This window comes from Scyliorhinus torazame, chromosome 26 (assembly GCF_047496885.1).
Source record: "Scyliorhinus torazame isolate Kashiwa2021f chromosome 26, sScyTor2.1, whole genome shotgun sequence".
NCBI lineage: Eukaryota > Metazoa > Chordata > Chondrichthyes > Carcharhiniformes > Scyliorhinidae > Scyliorhinus > Scyliorhinus torazame.
In genome coordinates this window covers 37,379,036-37,401,154 of record NC_092732.1, presented here as the reverse complement: position 1 = coordinate 37,401,154, position 22,119 = coordinate 37,379,036, and the positions used below count along the sequence as shown (strand labels likewise).

The 22,119-nt window shown below is 46.7% G+C and overlaps 1 protein-coding gene across 1 annotated transcript in view; it reads right to left on the bottom strand.

Moving 5' to 3' along the window:
- ash1l (ash1 (absent, small, or homeotic)-like (Drosophila)) overlaps positions 1-21,513 on the bottom strand; it is a 412,201-nt gene extending 390,688 nt beyond the window's left edge. Inside the window, 1 exon segment of the mRNA XM_072490632.1 lies at positions 21,439-21,513. The gene's annotated coding sequence lies outside the window, so the exon portion shown is untranslated.
- Between the last annotated feature and the right edge of the window lie 606 nt (positions 21,514-22,119).

Here is a 22,119-nt window from a genome sequence, read left to right as displayed (position 1 = left end):
ATTAAGTTATACGATTGTTAAAATAACATGATGTTCACCTGAGGAAGGAGCAGTGCTCCGAAAGCTTGTGTTTGAAACAAACCTGTTGGACTTTAACCTGGTGTTGTAAGACTTCTTACGGTATTAAAATAACAGGGAACCCTTTTTACTACTAACTTATACTTTCTCTATCTCCAATTAAGTAAAGCCTATTGCAGGCAATTTATAAATAAGTAGGGCAGCATGACGGATATTGCAATATATATATATATACACACACAAACACACATAACAGCTACCAATTTCTTACATAACTCACAGTAAATTCCCTTCCTCTACCACCCCCGTGCTCATTGACTTACAGTGGCTCCTAGTCAAGTCATGTCTTGATTTTTTTTTTAAATTCGCAATCTTGTTTTCAAATCTCCATGGCCATGTGTTTGCTGCGGCTAGTCCCTCGCCACATGGTCCTGGACCGTGGAAGGTGCCCAGGCTTCAACACATTGTTTTCAGCAGCCATTAGAACTGGAAAAGTAGCAGGTTGCAGGCACTTTCCATCAAGTTGGTGGTCCTCCCAACAGCAGCTGATGTTTGTCTCAGTGTGTGTCCCCAGAGCACAGGGTCCTGCGTTACAGAGCTGCTCGGGAAGAACGTCGGCAAAAACGACTACATCTCCTTCCGGTTCTGGTTTGGAAACGCATGTTCCAGAAGGAAGTAGTGAGAGGCAGCCTCTACCCTACTATAACTGCCTAGAGGGGAGCAAGCGGAGGGGGCAAGACTCCAGGAAAGGTCTGGCGGCCCATTTCACCAACAAACTGCTGCTTGGTTTGAAAGTTCTGACGATGAGGCATTCTGCCAAATGACTGACGGCCTGCTCAGGGAACCATTCAACAGGATCCACTGCCTCCTGTTCCCATTGGGCCTCGAGGATGTGATATACAGACGACTGCCACACGGACTCGTAGTCAAAGATGTTTCTGCGTGAAAGGTTTTCCACAAGGGTCAAGTGGTACAACTCACTGGAGTGTTCTGCGGTAATGAGGCCAGACCCATCTTTCGCAACACCAGGGACAGATAGAACCTCAGCAATAAGTGAAACTTGATGTTTGCATATATACGGAGCGTCCTTTCAGTTATGTCACTATATAAAAGCTGTAAGTGGAATACTGTGCAGGCGAATGCAACAGTCAATTTGGGTAGAGCAATTCAGATGAATGACAAGTGGAAGTATTTTTAGCAGCATCGCTTCAAGGAGCAACGTTGACGAGAATACCGAGAGATCTCTGGGCTTTTCTCGAACAGTAAAACAAGATATTTTGTTTCAACGTGAACCACAATACAGGCAGGCCACATCAGTAACATCTCAAGCACAATACAGGCAGACCACATCACTGACACCTCAAGCACAATATAGGCAGATTGCACCTCAGTTTAACACAACACCTGATCCACAATACAAAGTTCATAGAAAGTTCATACAGAGCAGGAGGAGGCCATTTAGCCCATCGAGTCTGCACCAGTTCTTGGAAAGAGCACGCTACCCAAGGTCCACACCTCCACCCTATCCCCATAACCCAGTAACCCCACCCAACACTAAGGGCAATTTTGGACACCAAGGGCAATTTAGCACGGCCTATCCACCTAACCTGCACATCTTTGGACTGTGGGAGGAAACCGGAGCACCCGGAGGAAACCCACGCACACACGGGGAGAATGTGCAGACTCCGCACAGACAGTGATCCAAGCCGGGAATCGAACCTGGGACCCTGGAGCTGTGAAGCAATTGTGCTATCCACAATGCTACCGTACAATACCTGCCTATATTGCAAGTAGATCATACCTCAGTTTAACACACACCTGAACCACAATACAGGCAGACGACACCTCGGTTTAACACACCTGAACCACAATACAGGCAGACAATACCTCAGTTTAACACAACACCTGAACCACAATACAGGCAGACGACACCTCGGTTTAACACACCTGAACCACAGTACAGGCAGACCATACCTCAGTTTAACACAACACCTGAACCACAATACAGGCAGACCATACCTCAGTTTAACACAACACCTGAACCACAATACAGGCAGAGGACACCTCGGTTTAACACACCTTAACCACAATACAGGCAGACCATACCTCAGTTTAACACAACACCTGAACCACAATACAGGCAGACCATACCTCAGTTTAACACAACACCTGAACCACAATACAGGCAGACCATACCTCAGTTTAACACAACACCTGAAGCACACTACAGGCAGACTGCACCTCAGTTTAATGTGACACCTGAACGGAAATATAGGCAGACCACACTGTTTGACAGGCTTTTGGGGGAGGGGGGTAGAATGTCATAGAATTTACATGTGCTTGACTGCACTGTCGATGACACCGTCCATCACTTTACTGACAATCGAGAGCAGGCACAAATTGGCTGGACTGGATCTGTTCCGCATTTTGTGACACCTTTGTGTAGCTCAGTTTCATGTCAAAATTAGAACCACAGTACAGGTAGATAATGCCTCCGCTTAATATTGCACCTTAACAAGACAGGCAGACGAGACCAGAGTTTCATACCACACCTGAACTAAAATAGTTTCAGATCAGACCAAAACCACAATACAGGCGGATAGCACCTCAGTTTAACGTGAAACCTGTACAATACAGGCAGACAGCGCCTCAGTTTAACGTGAAACCTGTACAACTAGATTCCTATTTATTGACTACAGCTCCATCTTCAACACCATAATCCCAGCCAAGCTCATATCAAAGCTCCAAAACCGAGGACTTGGCCCCTCACTCTGCAACTGGATCCTCGCCTTTCTGACCCACAGACCACAATCAGTAAGACCAGAACACCATAAGACAGAGGAGCAGAATTAGGCCACTCGGCCCATCGAGTCTGCTCCGCCATTCAATCATGGCTGATATTTTCTCATCCCCATTCTCCTGCCTTCTCCCCATAACCCCTGATCCCCTCATTAATCAAGAACCTATCTATCTTTGTCTGAAAGCCACTCAGTGATTTGGCCTCCACAGCCTTCTGCGGCAAAGAGTTCCACAGATTCACCACCCTCTGCCTGAAGAAATTCCTCCCCATCTCTGTTTTAAAGGATTGTCCCTTTAGTCTGAGATTGTGCCCTCTGGTTCTCGTCTTTCCGACAAGTGGAAACATCCTCTCCACGTCCACTCTATCCAGGCCTCGCAGTATCCTGTAAGTTTCAATAAGATCCCCTCTCATCCTTTTAAACTCCAGCGAGTACAGACCCAGAGTCATCAACCGTTCCTCATACGACAAGTTCTTCATTCCAGGGATCATTCTTGTGAACCTCCTCTGGACCCTTTCCAAGGCCAGCACATCCTTCCTGAGATACGGGGCCCAAAACTGCTCACAATACTCCCAATGAGGTCTGACCAGAGCCTTAGTACATCTCTGGACTTGTATTCAAGCCCTCTTGACATGAATGCTAACATTGCATTTGCCTTCTTAACTGCCGACTGAACCTGCACGTTAACCTTAAGAGAATCGTGAACAAGGACTCCCAAGTCCCTTTGTGCTTCTGATTTCCGAAGCATTTCCCCATTTAGAAAATAGTCTATGCCTAAATTCCTCTTTCCAAAGTGCATAACCTCACACTTGTCCACTTGTATTCCATTTGCCACTTCATTGCCCACTCTCCTAGCCTGTCCAAATCCTACTGCAGCCCCCTTGCTTCCTCAATACTACCGGTCTCTCTACAGATCTTTGTATCATCTGCAAACTTAGCAACAGTGCCTTCCAGATCATTAATGAACATTGTGAAAAGTTGTGGTCCCAGCACAGACCCCTGAGGCACACCACTAGTCACCGGCTGCCATCCTGAAAAAGACCCCTTTTCCCCCCACTCTCGTCCTTCTGCCAGTCAGCCAATCCTCTATCCGTGCCTGGATCTTACCCTGAACACCATGGGCTCTTAACTTATTTAACAGTTTCCTATGCGGCACCTTCTCAAAGGCCTTCTGGAAATCTAAATAAATCACGTCCACTGATTCTCCTTTGTCTAACTTGCTTGGTAGCTCCTCAAAGAACTCCAACAGATTTGTCAGACATGACCTCCTTTTGACAAAACCGTGCTGACTCAGTCCTATTTTACCAAGCACTTTGCGATCTCATCTTTAATAACAGACTCTAAAATCTTACCAATGACCGAAGTCAGGCTAACCTGCCTATAATTTCCTGTCTTCCCTCCCTCCCGTCTTAAACAGTGGTGTTACAGTAGCCACTTTCCAGTCCTCTGGGACCCTTCCTGCCTCCAGTGATTCCTGAAAGATCATCACCAATGCCTCCGCAAATTCCTCAGCTATCTCTTTTAGAACCCTGGGGTGTAGTCCATCCGGTCCAGGTGACTTATCCACCTTCAGACCTTTCAATTTCCCCACAACCTTCTCCTTAGTGATGGCCACTGCAATCACCTCTGCCCCCGATTCTCCAGGAGCTCTGGCATCCCACTGGTGTCTTCCACCGTGAAGACTGATGCAAAGTAATTATTTAGTTCATCTGCCATTTCTTTCTTTCCTGGTATTACTTGTCCAGCCACGTTTTCCAGTGGTCCAATGTCTATTTTTGCCTCTCTCTTACCTTTTATATATATTGGAAGAAATTTCTTCCTATCTCCCTTTATATTACTAGCTAACTTGCGCTCATATTTCATCTTCTCCCCCCTTATTGCTTTTTTAGTTGTCCTCTGCTCACTTTTAAAGGCTTCCCAATACTCTGGTTTCTCACTAATTCTCGCCACTTTGTATGCTTTTTCTTTTGCTTTTATGTTGTCCTCGACTTCCTTCGTTAGCCTTGGATGAATCGTCCTCCCCTTAGCATGTTTCCTCCTCCTCGAGATGAATTTCTGCTGTGCCTTCCGAATGACCCCCAAAAACTCCTGCCATTACTGTTCCACTGTTCCCTGCAAGTCTCCTTTCCGATCAACTCTGATCAGCTCCAGTAAGAATAAACAACAACACCTCCTCCACAATAGTCCTCAATACTGGGGCCCCGCAAGGCTGCATACTTAGCCCCCTACTATACCCCCTGTACACACACGACTGCGTGGCAAAATTTGGTTCCAACTCCATCTACAAGTTTGCTGACGATATGACTATAGTGGGCCGGATCTCGAATAACGACGAGTCAGAACACAGGAAGGAGATAGAGAACCTACTGGTGGTGCAGCGACAACAATCTATCCCTCAATACCAGCAAAACTAAAGAGCTGGTCATTGACTTCAGGACGCAAAGTACTATATACACGCCTGTCAGCATCAACGGGGTCAAGGTAGAGATAATAATAATCGCATAGCGTCACAAGTAGGTTTCAATGAAGTTACTGTGAAAAGCCCCTAGTCGCCACATTCCGGCACCTGTTCAGGGAGGCCAGTACGGGAATTGAACCCGCGCTGCTGCCCTGTTCTGCATTACAAGCCAGCTGTTTAGCCCACTGTGCTAAACCAGCCCCTAATGGTTAGCAGTTTCAAATTATGAGGTGTGCACATCTCCAAAAGTCTATCCTTGTCCACTCACGTCGGCGCTACCACCAAGAAAGCACAACAGCGCCTATACTTCCTCAGGAAACTAAGGAAATTTGGCTTGTTCACATTAACCCTGACCAACTTTTACAGATGCACCATAGAAAGCATCCTATCGGGCTGCATCACAGCCTGGTATGGCAACTGCTCGGCCCAGGACCGCAAGAAACATCACACAGCCCAGTCCATCACACAAACCTGCCTCCCATCCACTGACTCCATGTACACCTTCCGCTGCCTGGGGAAAGCGGGCAGCATAATCAAAGACCCCTCCCACCCAGCTTACTCACTCTTCCAACTTCTTCCATCGGGCAGGAGATACACAAGTCTGAGAACACGCAGGAACAGACTGAAAAACAGCTTCTTCCCCTGCTGTTACCCAGACTCCTAAACGACCCTCTTATAGACTGACCTCATTAACACTTCACCCTGTATGCTTCACCCGATGCTAGTGGTTATTTGAAATGAAAATGAAATGAAAATCGCTTGTCACAAGTAGGCTTCAAATGAAGTTACTGTGAAAAGTCCCTCGTCGCCACATTCCGGCGCCTGTTCGGGGAGGCTGGTACGGGAATTGAACCGTGCTGCTGGTCTGCCTTGGTCTGCTTTCAAAGCCAGCGATTTAGCCCTGTGCTAAACCAGCCCCAGATCTAATTACATTGCTTACCTTGTGTTGCCCTATTATATATTTTCTTTTATTTTATGTTCATGTACTTAATGATCTGTTGAGCTGCTCGCAGAAAAATACTTTTCACTGTACCTCAGTACACGTGACAATAAACAAAATCCAAATCTAAACAATACAGGCAGATCGCAACTCAGTTTTAACATGAAACCTGAACCACAATACAGGCGGATAGCACTCCAGTTTAACGGAAAACCTGTACAATACAGACAGATAGCACCTCAGTTTAACATGAAACCTGAGCCCACAATACAGGCGGATAGCACCCCAGTTAACGTGAAACCTGTACAATAAAGGCGGATAGCAGCTCAGTTTAACGTGAAACCTGTACAATACAGACAGACAGCACCTCAGTTTAACATGAAACCTGAGCCCACAATACAGGCGGATAGCACCCCAGTTAACGTGAAACCTGTACAATACAGGCGGATAGCACTCCAGTTTAACGTAAAACCTGTACAATACAGACAGATAGCACCTCAGTTTAACATGAAACCTGAGCCCACAATACAGGCGGATAGCACCCCAGTTAACGTGAAACCTGTACAATAAAGGCGGATAGCACCTCAGTTTAACGTGAACCTGAACCACAATAAAGGCAGACAACACCTCAGTTTAACGTGAAACCTGTACAACACAGGCAAATAGACCTCGGTTTAACATGAAACCTGACCCACGATACAGGCGGACATCACCTCAGTTGAACATGAAACCTGAACCATAATACAGGAGAACAGCACCTCAATTTCACGTAACATCTAGTCCAAAATATAGGTAGAAAGATGAATTTGTGACTGGAAAACAGACATACTATACACCTCAGTTTAATGTGACAACCAACCACAATATTAGCAAACCAACATATGAATTACGAGGACTATGCCATTCAGCCCCTCGAGCCTGCTCCACAATTCAACAAGATCATGATCTGTATATGGCCACAACTCCACATTCTGCTATCCCTGATATCTTTTGATAGTCAAGAATTAGTCTGCCGTAAAAATATATATGAACTGCTTCCACCACTCCCCAGGGAAGAGAGTTCTAGAAGAAACAAATTAAGAATAATCTTTGGCTTACATTAACGCTGAAATGAAGTTACTGTGAAAAGCCCCTAGTCGCCACACTCCTGCGCCTGCTCGGTACACACAGGAAGAAATCAGAATGTTCAAATTACCTAACAGCACGTCTTTCGGGACTTGTGGGAGGAAACCGGAGCAGCCGGAGGAAACACACGCAGACACGGGGAGAAATGTGCAGACTCCGCAAAGACGGGAATCGAACCAGGGTCCCTGACGCTGTGAAGCAACAGTGCTCACCACTGTGCTACCGTGCCGTCCACATTTCTTCTCATCTCTCTCTTAAATTGGAGGCCCTTTATTTTTAAACTGGCCCCCCTAGTTCTGGTCTCACCAATAAGGAGAAGCATCCTTTCAGTATCCTCCTGTCAAATCTTTCAAGAATTTGACTTTTCAAAAAGATCACCTCTCAATCTTCCAAGCTCCAATGGATACTGGTCCTACCTTCCCTCATAGCACACTTGTTCATTTTAATATGACACCTAAACAATACAGTCAGACTGTACCGCAGTTTAATGCGACACCTTCACCACAATACAGGCAGACCACACCATAGTTTAATGCGACACCTTAACCACAATACCCACAGACCATACCTCAGCTTAACGCGACACCTTCACCACAATACAGGCATACCATACCGCAGTTTAATGCAGCACCTTCACAATACAGGCAGACCATACCGACACCTTAACCACAATACCCACAGACTGTACCTCAGTTTAATGTGGCTGCTGAACCACATTACAGGAAGACCTTACTGCAGTTTGATGTGACACCTTAACCACAATACCCACAGACTGTACCTTAGTTTAATGTGACACCTTAACCACAATACAGGCAGATCATACCTCAGTTTAACGTGACAGCTTAACCACAATACAGGCAGACCATACCGCAGTTTAACACACCTTAACCACAATAGAGGCAGACCATACCGCAGTTTAATGTGACAGCTGAACCACAATACAGGCAGACCATACCGCAGTTTGTGACACCTTAACCACAATACAGGCAGACGATACCTCCATTTTATGTGACACCTTAACCACAATACCCACAGACTGTACCTCCGTTTAACACCACACCTTAACCACAATACAGGCAGACCATACCGCAGTTTAATGTGACAGCTTAACCACAAAACAGGCAGACCATACCGCAGTTTAGCACGACTCCTTAACCACAATACAGGCAGACCTTACCGCAGTTTAGCACGACACCTTAACCACAATACAGGCAGACCATACTGCAGTTTAATGTGACACCTTAACCACAATACAGACAGACAATACCTCAGTTTAATGTGACACCTTAACCACAATGCAGGCAGATCATCCCTCAGTTTAATGCGACGCCTTAACCACACTACAGGCAGACCATACCTCAGTTTAATGCAACACCTTAACCACAATACAGGCAGACCATCCCTCAGTTTAATGCGACACCTTAACCACAATACAGGCAGACCATACCGCAGTTTAATGTGACACCTTAACCACAATACCCACAGTCTGTAACTCAGTTTAATGTGACACCTTAACCACAATACAGACAGACCATACCGCAGTTTAATGCAACACCTTCACAATACAGGCACACCATACCAACACCTTAACCACAATACCCACAGACTATACCTCAGTTTAATGTGGCAGCTGAACCACAATACAGGCAGACCATACCTCAGTTTAATGTGACACCTTAACCACAATATAGGCAGACCATACCTCAGTTTAATGCGACAGCTTAACCACAATACAGGCAGACCATACCTCAGTTTAACACTACACCTTAACCACAATACAGGAAGACCATGCTGCAGTTTAATGTGACACCTTAACCACAATACAGGCAGATCATACCTCAGTTTAATGTGACAGCTTAACCACAATACAGGCAGACCATACCTTAGTTTAATGTGACAGCATAACCACAATAGAGGCAGACCATACCTCAGTTTAACACGACACCTTAACCACAATACAGGAAGACCATACTGCAGTTTAATGTGACACCTTAACCACAATACCCACAGACCATACCTCAGTTTAATGCGACACCTTAACCACAATACAGGCAGACCATACCGCAGTTTAATGTGACACCTTCACCACAATACAGGCAGACACACCTCAGTTTAATGCGACACCTTAACCACTATACCCACAGACCATACCACAGTTTAATGTGACACCTAAACCACAATACAGGCAGACCATACCTCAGTTTAATGCGACAGCTTAACCACAATACAGGCATACCATACCGCAGTTTAATGCAACACCTTCACAATACAGGCAGACCATACCGACACCTTAACCACAATACCCACAGACTGTACCTCAGTTTAATGTGACACCTTAACAACAATATAGGCAGACCATAACTCAGTTTAATGCGACAGCTTAACCACAATACAGGCAGACCATACCTCAGTTTAACACTACACCTTAACCACAATACAGGCAGGCCATAGCGCAGTTTAATGTGACAGCTTAACCACAATACAGGCAGACCATACCACAGTTTAATGTGACAGCTTAACCACAATACAGGCAGACCATACCTCAGTTTAATGTGACAGCTTAACCACAATACAGGCAGACCATCCCTCTGTTTAATGCAACACCTTAACCACAATACAGGCAGACCATACCGCAGTTTAATGTGATAGCTTAACCACAATACAGGCAGACCATACCGCAGTTCAGCACAACACCTTAACCACAATACAGGCAGACCATAGCGCAGTTTAGCACGACACCTTAACCACAATACAGGCAGACCGTACCTCAGTTTAATGTGACACCTTAACCACAGTACAAGCAGACCATACCTCTGTTTAATGTGACAGCTTAACCACAATACAGGCAGACCATACCTCAGATTAATGTGACAGCTTAACCACAATACAGGCAGACCAAAGCGCAGATTAATGTGACAGCTTAACCACAATACCCACAGACTGTACCTTAGTTTAATGTGACACCTTAACCACAATACAGGCAGATCATACCTCAGTTTAATGTGACAGCTTAACCACAATACAGGTAGACCATACCTCAGTTTAATGTGACAGCGTAACCACAATACAGGCAGACCATACCTCAGTTTAACACTACACCTTAACCACAATACAGGCAGACCATACCACAGTTTAATGTGACACCTTAACCACAATACAGGCAGACCATACCTCAGTTTAATGCGACAGCTTAACCACAATACAGGCAGACTATACCTCAGTTTAACACTACACCTTAACCACAATACAGGCATACCATACCGCAGTTTAATGCAACACCTTCACAATACAGGCAGACCATACCGACACCTTAACCACAATACCCACAGACTGTACCTCAGTTTAATGTGACACCTTAACAACAATATAGGCAGACCATAACTCAGTTTAATGCGACAGCTTAACCACAATACAGGCAGACCATACCTCAGTTTAACACTACACCTTAACCACAATACAGGCAGGCCATAGCGCAGTTTAATGTGACAGCTTAACCACAATACAGGCTGACCATACCACAGTTTAATGTGACAGCTTAACCACAATACAGGCAGACCATACCTCAGTTTAATGTGACAGCTTAACCACAATACAGGCAGACCATCCCTCTGTTTAATGCAACACCTTAACCACAATACAGGCAGACCATACCGCAGTTTAATGTGATAGCTTAACCACAATACAGGCAGACCATACCGCAGTTCAGCACAACACCTTAACCACAATACAGGCAGACCATAGCGCAGTTTAGCACGACACCTTAACCACAATACAGGCAGACCGTACCTCAGTTTAATGTGACACCTTAACCACAGTACAAGCAGACCATACCTCTGTTTAATGTGACAGCTTAACCACAATACAGGCAGACCATACCTCAGATTAATGTGACAGCTTAACCACAATACAGGCAGACCAAAGCGCAGATTAATGTGACAGCTTAACCACAATACCCACAGACTGTACCTTAGTTTAATGTGACACCTTAACCACAATACAGGCAGATCATACCTCAGTTTAATGTGACAGCTTAACCACAATACAGGTAGACCATACCTCAGTTTAATGTGACAGCGTAACCACAATACAGGCAGACCATACCTCAGTTTAACACTACACCTTAACCACAATACAGGCAGACCATACCTCAGTTTAACACACCTTAACCACAATAGAGGCAGACCATACCACAGTTTAATGTGACACCTTAACCACAATACCCACAGACTGTACCTCAGTTTAACACCACACCTTAACCACAGTACAAGCAGACCATACATCTGTTTAATGTGACAGCTTAACCACAATACAGGCAGACCATACCTCAGTTTAATGTGACACCTTAACCACAATACAGACAGACAATACCTCAGTTTAATGTGACACCTTAAGCACAAGGCAGGCAGACCATACCTCAGTTCAATGTGACACCTTAACCACAATACAGGCAGACCATCCATCCGTTTAATGCGACACCTTAACCACAATACAGACAGACCATACCGCAGTTTAATGTGACAGCTTAACCACAATACAGGCAGACCATACCGCAGTTTAGCACAACACCTTAACCACAATACAGGCAGGCCGTACCTCAGTTTAATGTGACAGTTTAACCACAATACAGGCAGACCATACCTCAGTTTAATGTGACAGCTTAACCACAATACCCACAGACTGTACCTCAGTTTAACACTACACCTTAACCACAATACAGGAAGACCATACCTCAGTTTAATGTGACAGCTTAACCACAATACAGGCAGACCATACCGCAGTTTAACACTACATCTTAACCACAATACAGGCAGACCGTACCTCAGTTTAATGTGACACCTTAACCACAATACAGACAGACAATACCTCAGTTTGTGACACAGTAAGCACAAGGCAGGCAGACCATACCTCCGTTTAATGAGACACCTTAACCACAATGCAGGCAGACCATCCCTCAGCTTAATGCGACAGCTTAACCACAATACAGGCAGACCATAGCGCAGTTTAATGTGACAGCTTAACCACAATACAGGCAGACCATACAGCAGTTTAATGCGACACCTTCACCACAATGCAGGCAGACCATACCGCAGTTTAATGTGACAGCTTAACCACAATACAGGCAGACCATACCTCAGTCTAATGTGACAACTTAACCACAATACAGGCAGACCATACCACAGTTTAATGCAACACCTTCACCACAATGCAGGCAGACCATACCACAGTTTAACACTACACCTAAACCACAATCCAGGCGGACAATACCTCATTTTAACAAGACGTTTAGCACTGCTGCGTCATGGCGCTAAGGACCCAGGTTCGATCCGGGCCCTGGGTCACTGTCTGTGTTGAGGTTGCACATTCTCCCTGTGCCCGGGTGGGTTTTTACAACCCAAAGATGTACAGGGAAGGTGGATTGGTGACACCAAAAATTGCCGCTTAATTGGGATTTATTTTGACATAATATTTATCATCACACGCAGGCTTACATTCACACTGCAATTAAGTTACTGTGAAAAGACCCTAGTCGCCACATTCAGTTGCCTGTTCGTGTCCACAGAGGGAGAATTTAGAATGTTCAAATTACCTAACAACACATCTTTCAGGACATGTGGGAGGAAACCGGAGCACCTGGAGGAAACCCACACAGACACAGGGAGAACATGCAGACTCCACACAGTGACCCAAGTCGAGAATCGAACCTGGGACCCTGGCGCTATGAAGCAAAAGTGCTTCCCATTGTGCTACCGTGATGCCCACAAGTGAACCACAACATGACACCTTAACCACAATACAGGCAGACCATACCTCAGTTCAATGTGACACCTTAACCACAATACAGGCAGACCATACCGCAGTTTAATGTGACACCTTAACCACAATACCCACAGACTGTACCTTAGTTTAATGTGACACCTTAACCACAATACAGGCAGACCATACCGCAGTTTAATGTGACACCTTAACCACAATACCCACAGACTGTACCTTAGTTTAATGTGACACCTTAACCACAATACAGGCAGACCATACCTCAGTTTAATGTGACAGCTTAACCACAATACAGGCAGACCATACCGCAGTTTAATGTGACAGCTTAACCACAATACAGGCAGACCATACCGCAGTTTAATGTGACAGCTTAACCACAATACAGGCCGACCATACCTCCATTTTATGCGACACCTGAACCGCAATACAGGCAGACCATACCTCAGTTTACTGTGACACCTTAACCACAATACAGGCAGACCATACCTCAGTTTAATGTGACACCTTGACCACATTACAGGCAGACCATACCCCAGTTTAACACTACATCTTAACCACAATACAGGCAGACCATACCTCAGTTTAACACTACATCTTAACCTCAATACAGGCAGACCATACCTCAGTTTAACACTACACCTTAACCACAATACAGGCAGACCATACCGCAATTCAACCACAATACAGGCAGACCACACCGCAATTCAATGTGCCAGCTTAACCACAATACAGGCAGACCATACCGCAGTTCAGCACGACACCTTAACCACAATACAGGCAGGCCATACCTCAGTTTAATGTGACACCTTAACCACAATACAGGCAGACCATACCTCAGTTTAATGTGACACCTTGACCACAATACAGGCAGACCATACCTCAGTTTAACACTACATCTTAACCACAATACAGGCAGACCATACCGCAGTTTAATGCGACACCTTCACCACAATACAGGCAGACCATACCGCAGTTTAATGTGACACCTTAACCACAATACCCACAGACTGTACCTCAGTTTAACACTACACCTTAACCACAATACAGGCAGACAATACCTCCGTTTAATGCGACACCTTAACCACAATACAGGCAGACCATACCTCAGTTTAATGTGACACCTTAACCACAATACAGGCAGACCATACCGCAGTTCAGCACGACACCTTAACCACAATACAGGCAGACCATACCGCAGTTTAGCACGACACCTTAACCACAATACAGGCAGACCATACCGCAGTTTAGCACGACACCTTAACCACAATACAGGCAGACCATAGCGCAGTTTAATGTGACAGCTTAACCACAATACAGGCAGACCATACCACAGTTTAACACTACACCTAAACCACAATCCAGGCGGACAATACCTCATTTTAACAAGACGTTTAGCACTGCTGCTTCATGGCGCTAAGGACCCAGGTTCGATCCGGGCCCTGGGTCACTGTCTGTGTTGAGGTTGCACATTCTCCCTGTGTCCGGGTGGGTTTCACAACCCAAAGATGTACAGGGAAGGTGGATTGGTGACACCAAAAATTGCCGCTTAATTGGGATTTTTTTTGACATAATATTTATCATCACACGCAGGCTTACATTCACACTGCAATTAAGTTACTGTGAAAAGACCCTAGTCGCCACATTCCGTTGCCTGTTCGGGTCCACAGAGGGAGAATTTAGAATGTTCAAATTACCTAACAACACATCTTTCAGGACATGTGGGAGGAAACCGGAGCACCTGGAGGAAACCCACACAGACACAGGGAGAACATGCAGACTCCACACAGACAGTGACCCAAGTCGAGAATCGAACCTGGGACCCTGGCGCTATGAAGCAAAAGTGCTTCCCATTGTGCCACCGTGATGCCCACAAGTGAACCACAACATTAGGGGCAGCACGGTAGCCTTGTGGATAGCACAATTGCTTCACAGCTCCAGGGTCCCAGGTTCGATTCCGGCTTGGGTCACTGTCTGTGCGGAGTCTGTACATCCTCCTCGTGTGTGTGGGGGTTTCCTCCGGGTGCTCCGGTTTCCTCCCACAGTCCAAAGATGTGCAGGTTAGGTGGATTGGCCATGCTAAATTGCCCTTAGTGTCCAAAATTGCCCTTAGTGTTGGGTGGGGTTACTGGGTTATGGGGATAGGGTGGCGATGCTGACCTTGGGTAGGGTGCTCTTTCCAAGAGCCGGTGCAGACTCGATGGGCCGAATGGCCTCCTTCTGCACTGTAAATTCTATGATTCTATGATTAACATGACACCTTAACCACAATACAGGCAGACTATACCTCAGTCTAATGTAACACCTTAACCGCAGTACAGGCAGACAATACCTCAGTTTAATGTGACACCTGAACCACAATACAGGCAGATAATACCTCAGTTCAATGTGACACAACCACAATACAGACAGACAATGCCTCCGTTTAATGTAACACCTTAACCGCAGTACAGGCAGACAATACCTCAGTTTAATGTGACACCTGAACCACAATACAGGCAGACCATACCTCAGTTTAACACTACACCTTCACCACAATACAGGCAGACCATACCGCAGTTTAATGTGACACCTTAACCACAATACCCACAGACTGTACCTTAGTTTAATGTGACAGCTTAACCACAATACAGGCAGACAATACCTCAGTTTAATGTGACACCTGAACCACAATACAGGCAGACCATACCTCAGTTTAACACTACACCTTCACCACAATACAGGCAGACCATACCGCAGTTTAATGTGACACCTTAACCACAATACCCACAGACTGTACCTTAGTTTAATGTGACAGCTTAACCACAATACAGGCAGACAATACCTCACAGTTTAATGCAGCACCTGTACCACAATACAGGCAGACCATACCTTTGTCTCATGTCACATGCAACCACAAACAAGACAGATAACACCAGTTTCTTGCCCCACCTGAGCCACAGTACAGGGGAACATGACAGCTGAAAGATCATTCTTCTACGAGCACACCATTGCCTAGTCCCACAAGGATATTCCATTCCCGATCAAATGCTTGCCAACCGAGATTGTCTTCAAAGATGCAAAGGAACACAGTGCCATTTGTTGCATCACAACAGTTCAAGAATATATTACTGAATGTAAAGTATTTTGGGACATCCAGAAATGCTGTAAAACCGCAAGGTTTTATGTTCTGCTCACACACCCTAGCAACAGGAGATAGAATGTACGGGTTCTCAAAATGTACAGGCCAACATGCCAGACAAGAGGATTATCTGCCAGGTAATCACTTCGTCAGCCAACAGACCTTTGGCGTATGTGCCATTGGAGATTCATCAATTATTCAATGGCCAATACTTTTAAGAATGCTCCGCATTTCACCTTACACCTTTTCCTCAGGACCTTTTATTTTAATAGAATTAAGCTTGCCTTTACTTCAAAGGTCGGTGAAACTTTTGAATAGTTCTGCGAACAGGTAAAATGTGTTCTTTACAGCGAACGCGCAGCCAGGCGGGGTGGCTCTCTCTCACCTTCCTACACTATTTAACTTTAAAAAAGATCACGGGTCAACTATTTCACGGCCATCGGTGCCTGAGGTAATGCCACTGAAGAGTGTAAGTACTTGAAATTTGAACGGATAGCCTTCCCTGCGTTGAACAGTCAGGATATTAACCGTACTGTGTTACATTAACACTGCTCCACTAATATCTGGAAAATTAAACATGTCTCGGGTGAGTAAAACATCGCATTGAAACCGAGCTTTCAGGGATGGCTGCTGCACAGCAGATTAAAAATCACAATCCATGTATCATTTTATCTTCACTCGAACCTCAATTCTTCACTTCGAACATATTTCAGGCATGGTCATGGATAATATTAGCACACGAGACATTAGCGCTCCGCTTTCATGAAGTCTGGTTGACATTTGCCACCAGAGTTTTTTTGGGGACTGCGAACAGGTAGCTGGATACTGGCTTGGAAACCCCATTCATCAGTCGACTTAATACAAATCTACAAGAGCGGTTGACAATTCTGGTCGCTCCTTCTGGGAAAAATGAAAATCGCTTATTGCCACAAGTAGGCTTCAAATGACGTTACTGTGAAAAGCCCCTAGTCGCCACATTCCGGCGCCTGTTCGGGGAGGCTGGTACGGGAATTGAACCGTGCTGCTGGCCTGCCTTGGTCTGCTTTCAAAGCCAGCGATTTAGCACTGTGCTAAACCAGTCCCTTATCATAAGTATTATCACACACGTACATGGATGCAGCCCAAGCGAGTGGCACCTCCCCAATTATTAATTGTGGCTTTTCCAATAATGACCACTACAGCCACTAATGTACACGTGAAGCACACACAGCGACAGGGTTCACTCGATGTTAAATTAGGCATGTCCTGATAGCTCAAACGTGGCTTCCGCTCAGCTGGGACGCGGGGTCCCAGGACACACATTTTAAATTCTCACTACTTTCCCAAGTACTTTGATGCGAGATCTGCGCAGAATGATTTCACAAGAGTCTGTGCACCGTCAGAAGGGCAAGCAGCTGAAGGTTTTCACAATACTCCTGGCTAGTTTTGAAGGGGGGGCCTCGGGAGGTATTTTTGGGTTAATTGATTCACACTTCTGTGCATTTTGAGCTGCCTGAAGCCTCCGGAAAAGATAGGTTTCCAAAAAAAAAAAAAGGTCCCTCACTTCCTCGCACTTTTAGAAAATGGTCTGAAAAAGCACAACTTCCATTTCACCTCCCAGATTAGGAAAGCGCGCTGATCCAAAATGAAAAGGCTTCATCCCACCAACAGCTGGCTTTGTGAATTTTTTAAGTTATGCCTCGCCTTGGCTAACTTGCTGTCAAATCATTTTCGGCTTCAAAAGACAAAATAAGACCAGGCTTTTAGAGATTCAACTCGTCTTCCCTTTCTCGAGTTGGATTAGTATCTTCCAGAATTAAGTCCGTTACTCCTTCCTTTGACAGTGATGCACACCCGCATCAACCCCCAAATTACCGTATTCTGAGAAACAATTTGTCCACACGTTGGACAAGAACGTTAAAAGAAATGTCAAGCTGTTAATAATCCTTAATCACCGGCGGAATCAGCAAATTATAGACAAGTCTTTCAATTAAAAGCTCAAATCGACAAGAGGAAGAAAATGCTCGACCAAGTTGGTCGAAGAATCCACACTGAAAAAAAAGGTGTCATTCCCAAAAGATACGTGCAGACTAGAGAGAACACCACAAACTGGAGGGGGGACGGACCCCTATAGCAGAGGAGCAAGTGAAGGTTTAAAAAGCACAATAAAGGCTCGCCTTTTAACCTGCTCTTCATCCCCTTCCTCTCACACAAACTGATAAGTGTCAGGGAATAGTCAACGCAGGGCATTTTAAAACCCGAACCATGCTTTGAACACGTGCACTGGCAACAACCAAATATAATATCACCCCCCCCTCCCCCACAAACACAAAAAAGCAGCAATGACACCTTTAAACCTCGCTACTCATCGGTTGTAAACCGCATTTATTGTCTTTTCTTACCCCCACCCCCCAGCACAACCACCATCTCCAACAGTCCTGACAGGCTTTCCCCTCCACCACCCCCCACCGTCACATACCACAACCTGTCAAACAGACCTCACATCCACCCACACCCCTCCAACGCACTTCAGGACCCCCATACCCACTTTGCGACCGCCCCATACTCGCCAAACACATTTCATGACCCTTCACACTCCCCAAACCCATTTTACGATCCCTCCACACCCTCCCTAAACACACGGAACTCTAGCCCCCAAACACACTTCACGACCCTCCCCACCCCCCAAACACACTTCACAATCCCCTATACCATCCCAAACACACTTCACAATCCCCTATACCATCCCAAACACACTTCACAATCCCCTATACCATCCCAAACACACTTCACAATCCCCTATACCATCCCAAACACACTTCACAATCCCCGATACCATCCCAAACACACTTCACAATCCCCTATACCATCCCAAACACACTTCACAATCCCCTATACCATCCCAAACACACTTCACAATCCCCTATACCATCCCAATCACACTTCACAATCCCCTATACCATCCCAAACACACTTCACAATCCCCTATACCATCCCAAACACACTTCACAATCCCCTATACCATCCCAAACACACTTCACAATCCCCGATACCATCCCAAACACACTTCACAATCCCCGATACCTACCCAAACACACTTCACAATCCCCTATACCATCCCAAACACACTTCACAATCCCCTATACCATCCCAAACACACTTCACAATCCCCGATACCATCCCAAACACACTTCACAATCCCCGATACCATCCCAAACACACTTCACAATCCCCGATACCATCCCAAACACACTTCACAATCCCCGATACCATCCCAAACACACTTCACAATCCCCGATACCATCCCAAACACACTTCACAATCCCCTATACCATCCCAAACACACTTCACAATCCCCGATACCATCCCAAACACACTTCACAATCCCCTATACCATCCCAAACACACTTCACAATCCCCGATACCATCCCAAACACACTTCACAATCCCCTATACCATCCCAAACACACTTCACAATCCCCGATACCATCCCAAACACACTTCACAATCCCCTATACCATCCCAATCACACTTCACAATCCCCGATACCATCCCAAACACACTTCACAATCCCCGATACCATCCCAAACACACTTCACAATCCCCGATACCATCCCAAACACACTTCACAATCCCCGATACCATCCCAAACACACTTCACAATCCCCTATACCATCCCAAACACACTTCACAATCCCCTATACCATCCCAAACACACTTCACAATCCCCGATACCATCCCAAACACACTTCACAATCCCCTATACCATCCCAGACACACTTCACAATCCCCGATACCCTCCCAAACACACTTCACAATCCCCTATACCATCCCAAACACACTTCACAATCCCCTATACCATCCCAATCACACTTCACAATCCCCTATACCATCCCAATCACACTTCACAATCCCCCACACCCTCCTCAAACACACTTCACAATCCCCTATACCATCCCAAACACACTTCACAATCCCCCACACCCTCCTCAAACACACTTCACTACCCCCACACCCTCCTCAAACACACGTCACGACCCCCACACCCTCCTCAAACACACTTCACGACCCCCACACCCTCCCCATCAAATACACTTCAGGACCCCTTCACATCCCCAAAACAGTTAACCCTCCCCCACAGCCCCGCAAACACTAAACAACCATCCCCCCCCCAAAAAAAAATATGCTTGACGACCCCATCCTCACATACACTTCCTAAACAAACTTAACCCCCCCAAACACACAATCAACCCCCCACCCCCAAAACACCCTTAACAACCCCCTTACCCCCAAACACCTTTAACAACCCCCCCCTTCACCCCCAAACACCTTTAACAACCCCCCCCTTACCCCCAAACACCTTTAACAACCCCCCCCTTCACCCCCAAAGCACCTTTAATAACCCCCCCTGGTCCCCAAAACAACTTTTAACAACCCCCCTTGCCCCCAAAACACCTTTAACACCCCCTTCACCCCAAAACACCTTTAACAACCCCTTCACCCCAACACCTTTAACGCCCCCAAAACATCTTTAACAACCCCCCTCACCCCGAAACACCTTTAACACCCCCTTCACCCCAAAACACCTTTAACACCCCCTTCACCCCAAAACACCTTTAACACCCCCTTCACCCCAACATCTTTAACCCCTTCACCCCAACATCTTTAACCCCCCCTCCCCCAAAACACCTTTTAATAACCCCCCTCACCCCAAAACACCTTTAACAGCCCCTCACCGCCCAAAACACCTTTAACAGCCCCTCACCCCCGCAAAACATCATTAACAACCCCCCTCACCCCCAAAACACCTTTTAATAACCCCCCTCTCACCTACAAAACACCTTTAACAACCCCCCTGATCCCCAAAACACCTTTAACAACCCTGTCACCCCCCAAACACCTTTAACAATCCCCTCGCCACCATTAACCACCCCTCACTCCCCAAACACCTTTTAATAACCCCCTCCCCTCACTCCCCAAACACCTTTAACCCCCTCACCCCCTCCAAACACCTTTAACAACCACCCCTCACCCCCCCCCCCCAAAAACACCTTTTAATAACGCCCCCCCCCCACCCCCCAAAACACCTTTAACGACAACCCCTCCCACCCACCCCCTTCACAACAACCCTCCCACAAGAAAGAAGCAACCTCCCCCACCCCCCTTCCTCCTCCTGAGGGGGGGGGGGGGGGTGGGGGAGGAAAGAGTGGGGGGGGAGGTGGGCATTTACCGGAACGGCGAGCGTCCTGTCCCTCTCTGGCATTATCCGTTCCACAGTCGGCCATGGCACATGAGTGGTGGTTGGGGGGGGGGGGGGGGGGGGTGGGGGGGGGAGGGGAGGGGATGACACTGAGGTGGGGGGGGGGGGGGGAGGGAGAGGAGGGCCCGGGGATGGATGGGGGGGGGGGGGGGAAGCTGGACAAAAACAAGCGCCGCCTCACAAAGCCATGATTGGGGGGGGGGGGGGGGGGTATTTATTATTTTGTACGGTGTGTGTGTTGCGGGGGGGGGGGGGGGGGGGGGGGGGGGTTGTCGTCCTCCCCTCACGGATTTCGATGACACACACACACACAGCAACCCCCCCCACACACGGCAACCCCCACACTCACACCGCGGCCGATGACAAAGGGAGAGAGGGGGGGGGGGGGGGGCAAGCGGACGCTCGGTTTGTCGATGAGCGGGGTCGGCGAGCGGGAAGGGGTGATGTGTGCGTGCGCGCCGAGGGAGGGGGGGGGGGCGGGGGTTGGGGTTTTTTTGTTGTTGTTGTTGTGGTTTTAAACGGCAGCCGCCAGCGCTCGGCGCCCAAAGTGCGCCATTGGAGAGATAAACACAAAATGGCGGCCGGGCGGACAGGCAAGGGGGGGGGGAGGGGCAAGAGGACGGGGAGGTGGATAACCAACCCGCCTCCAAA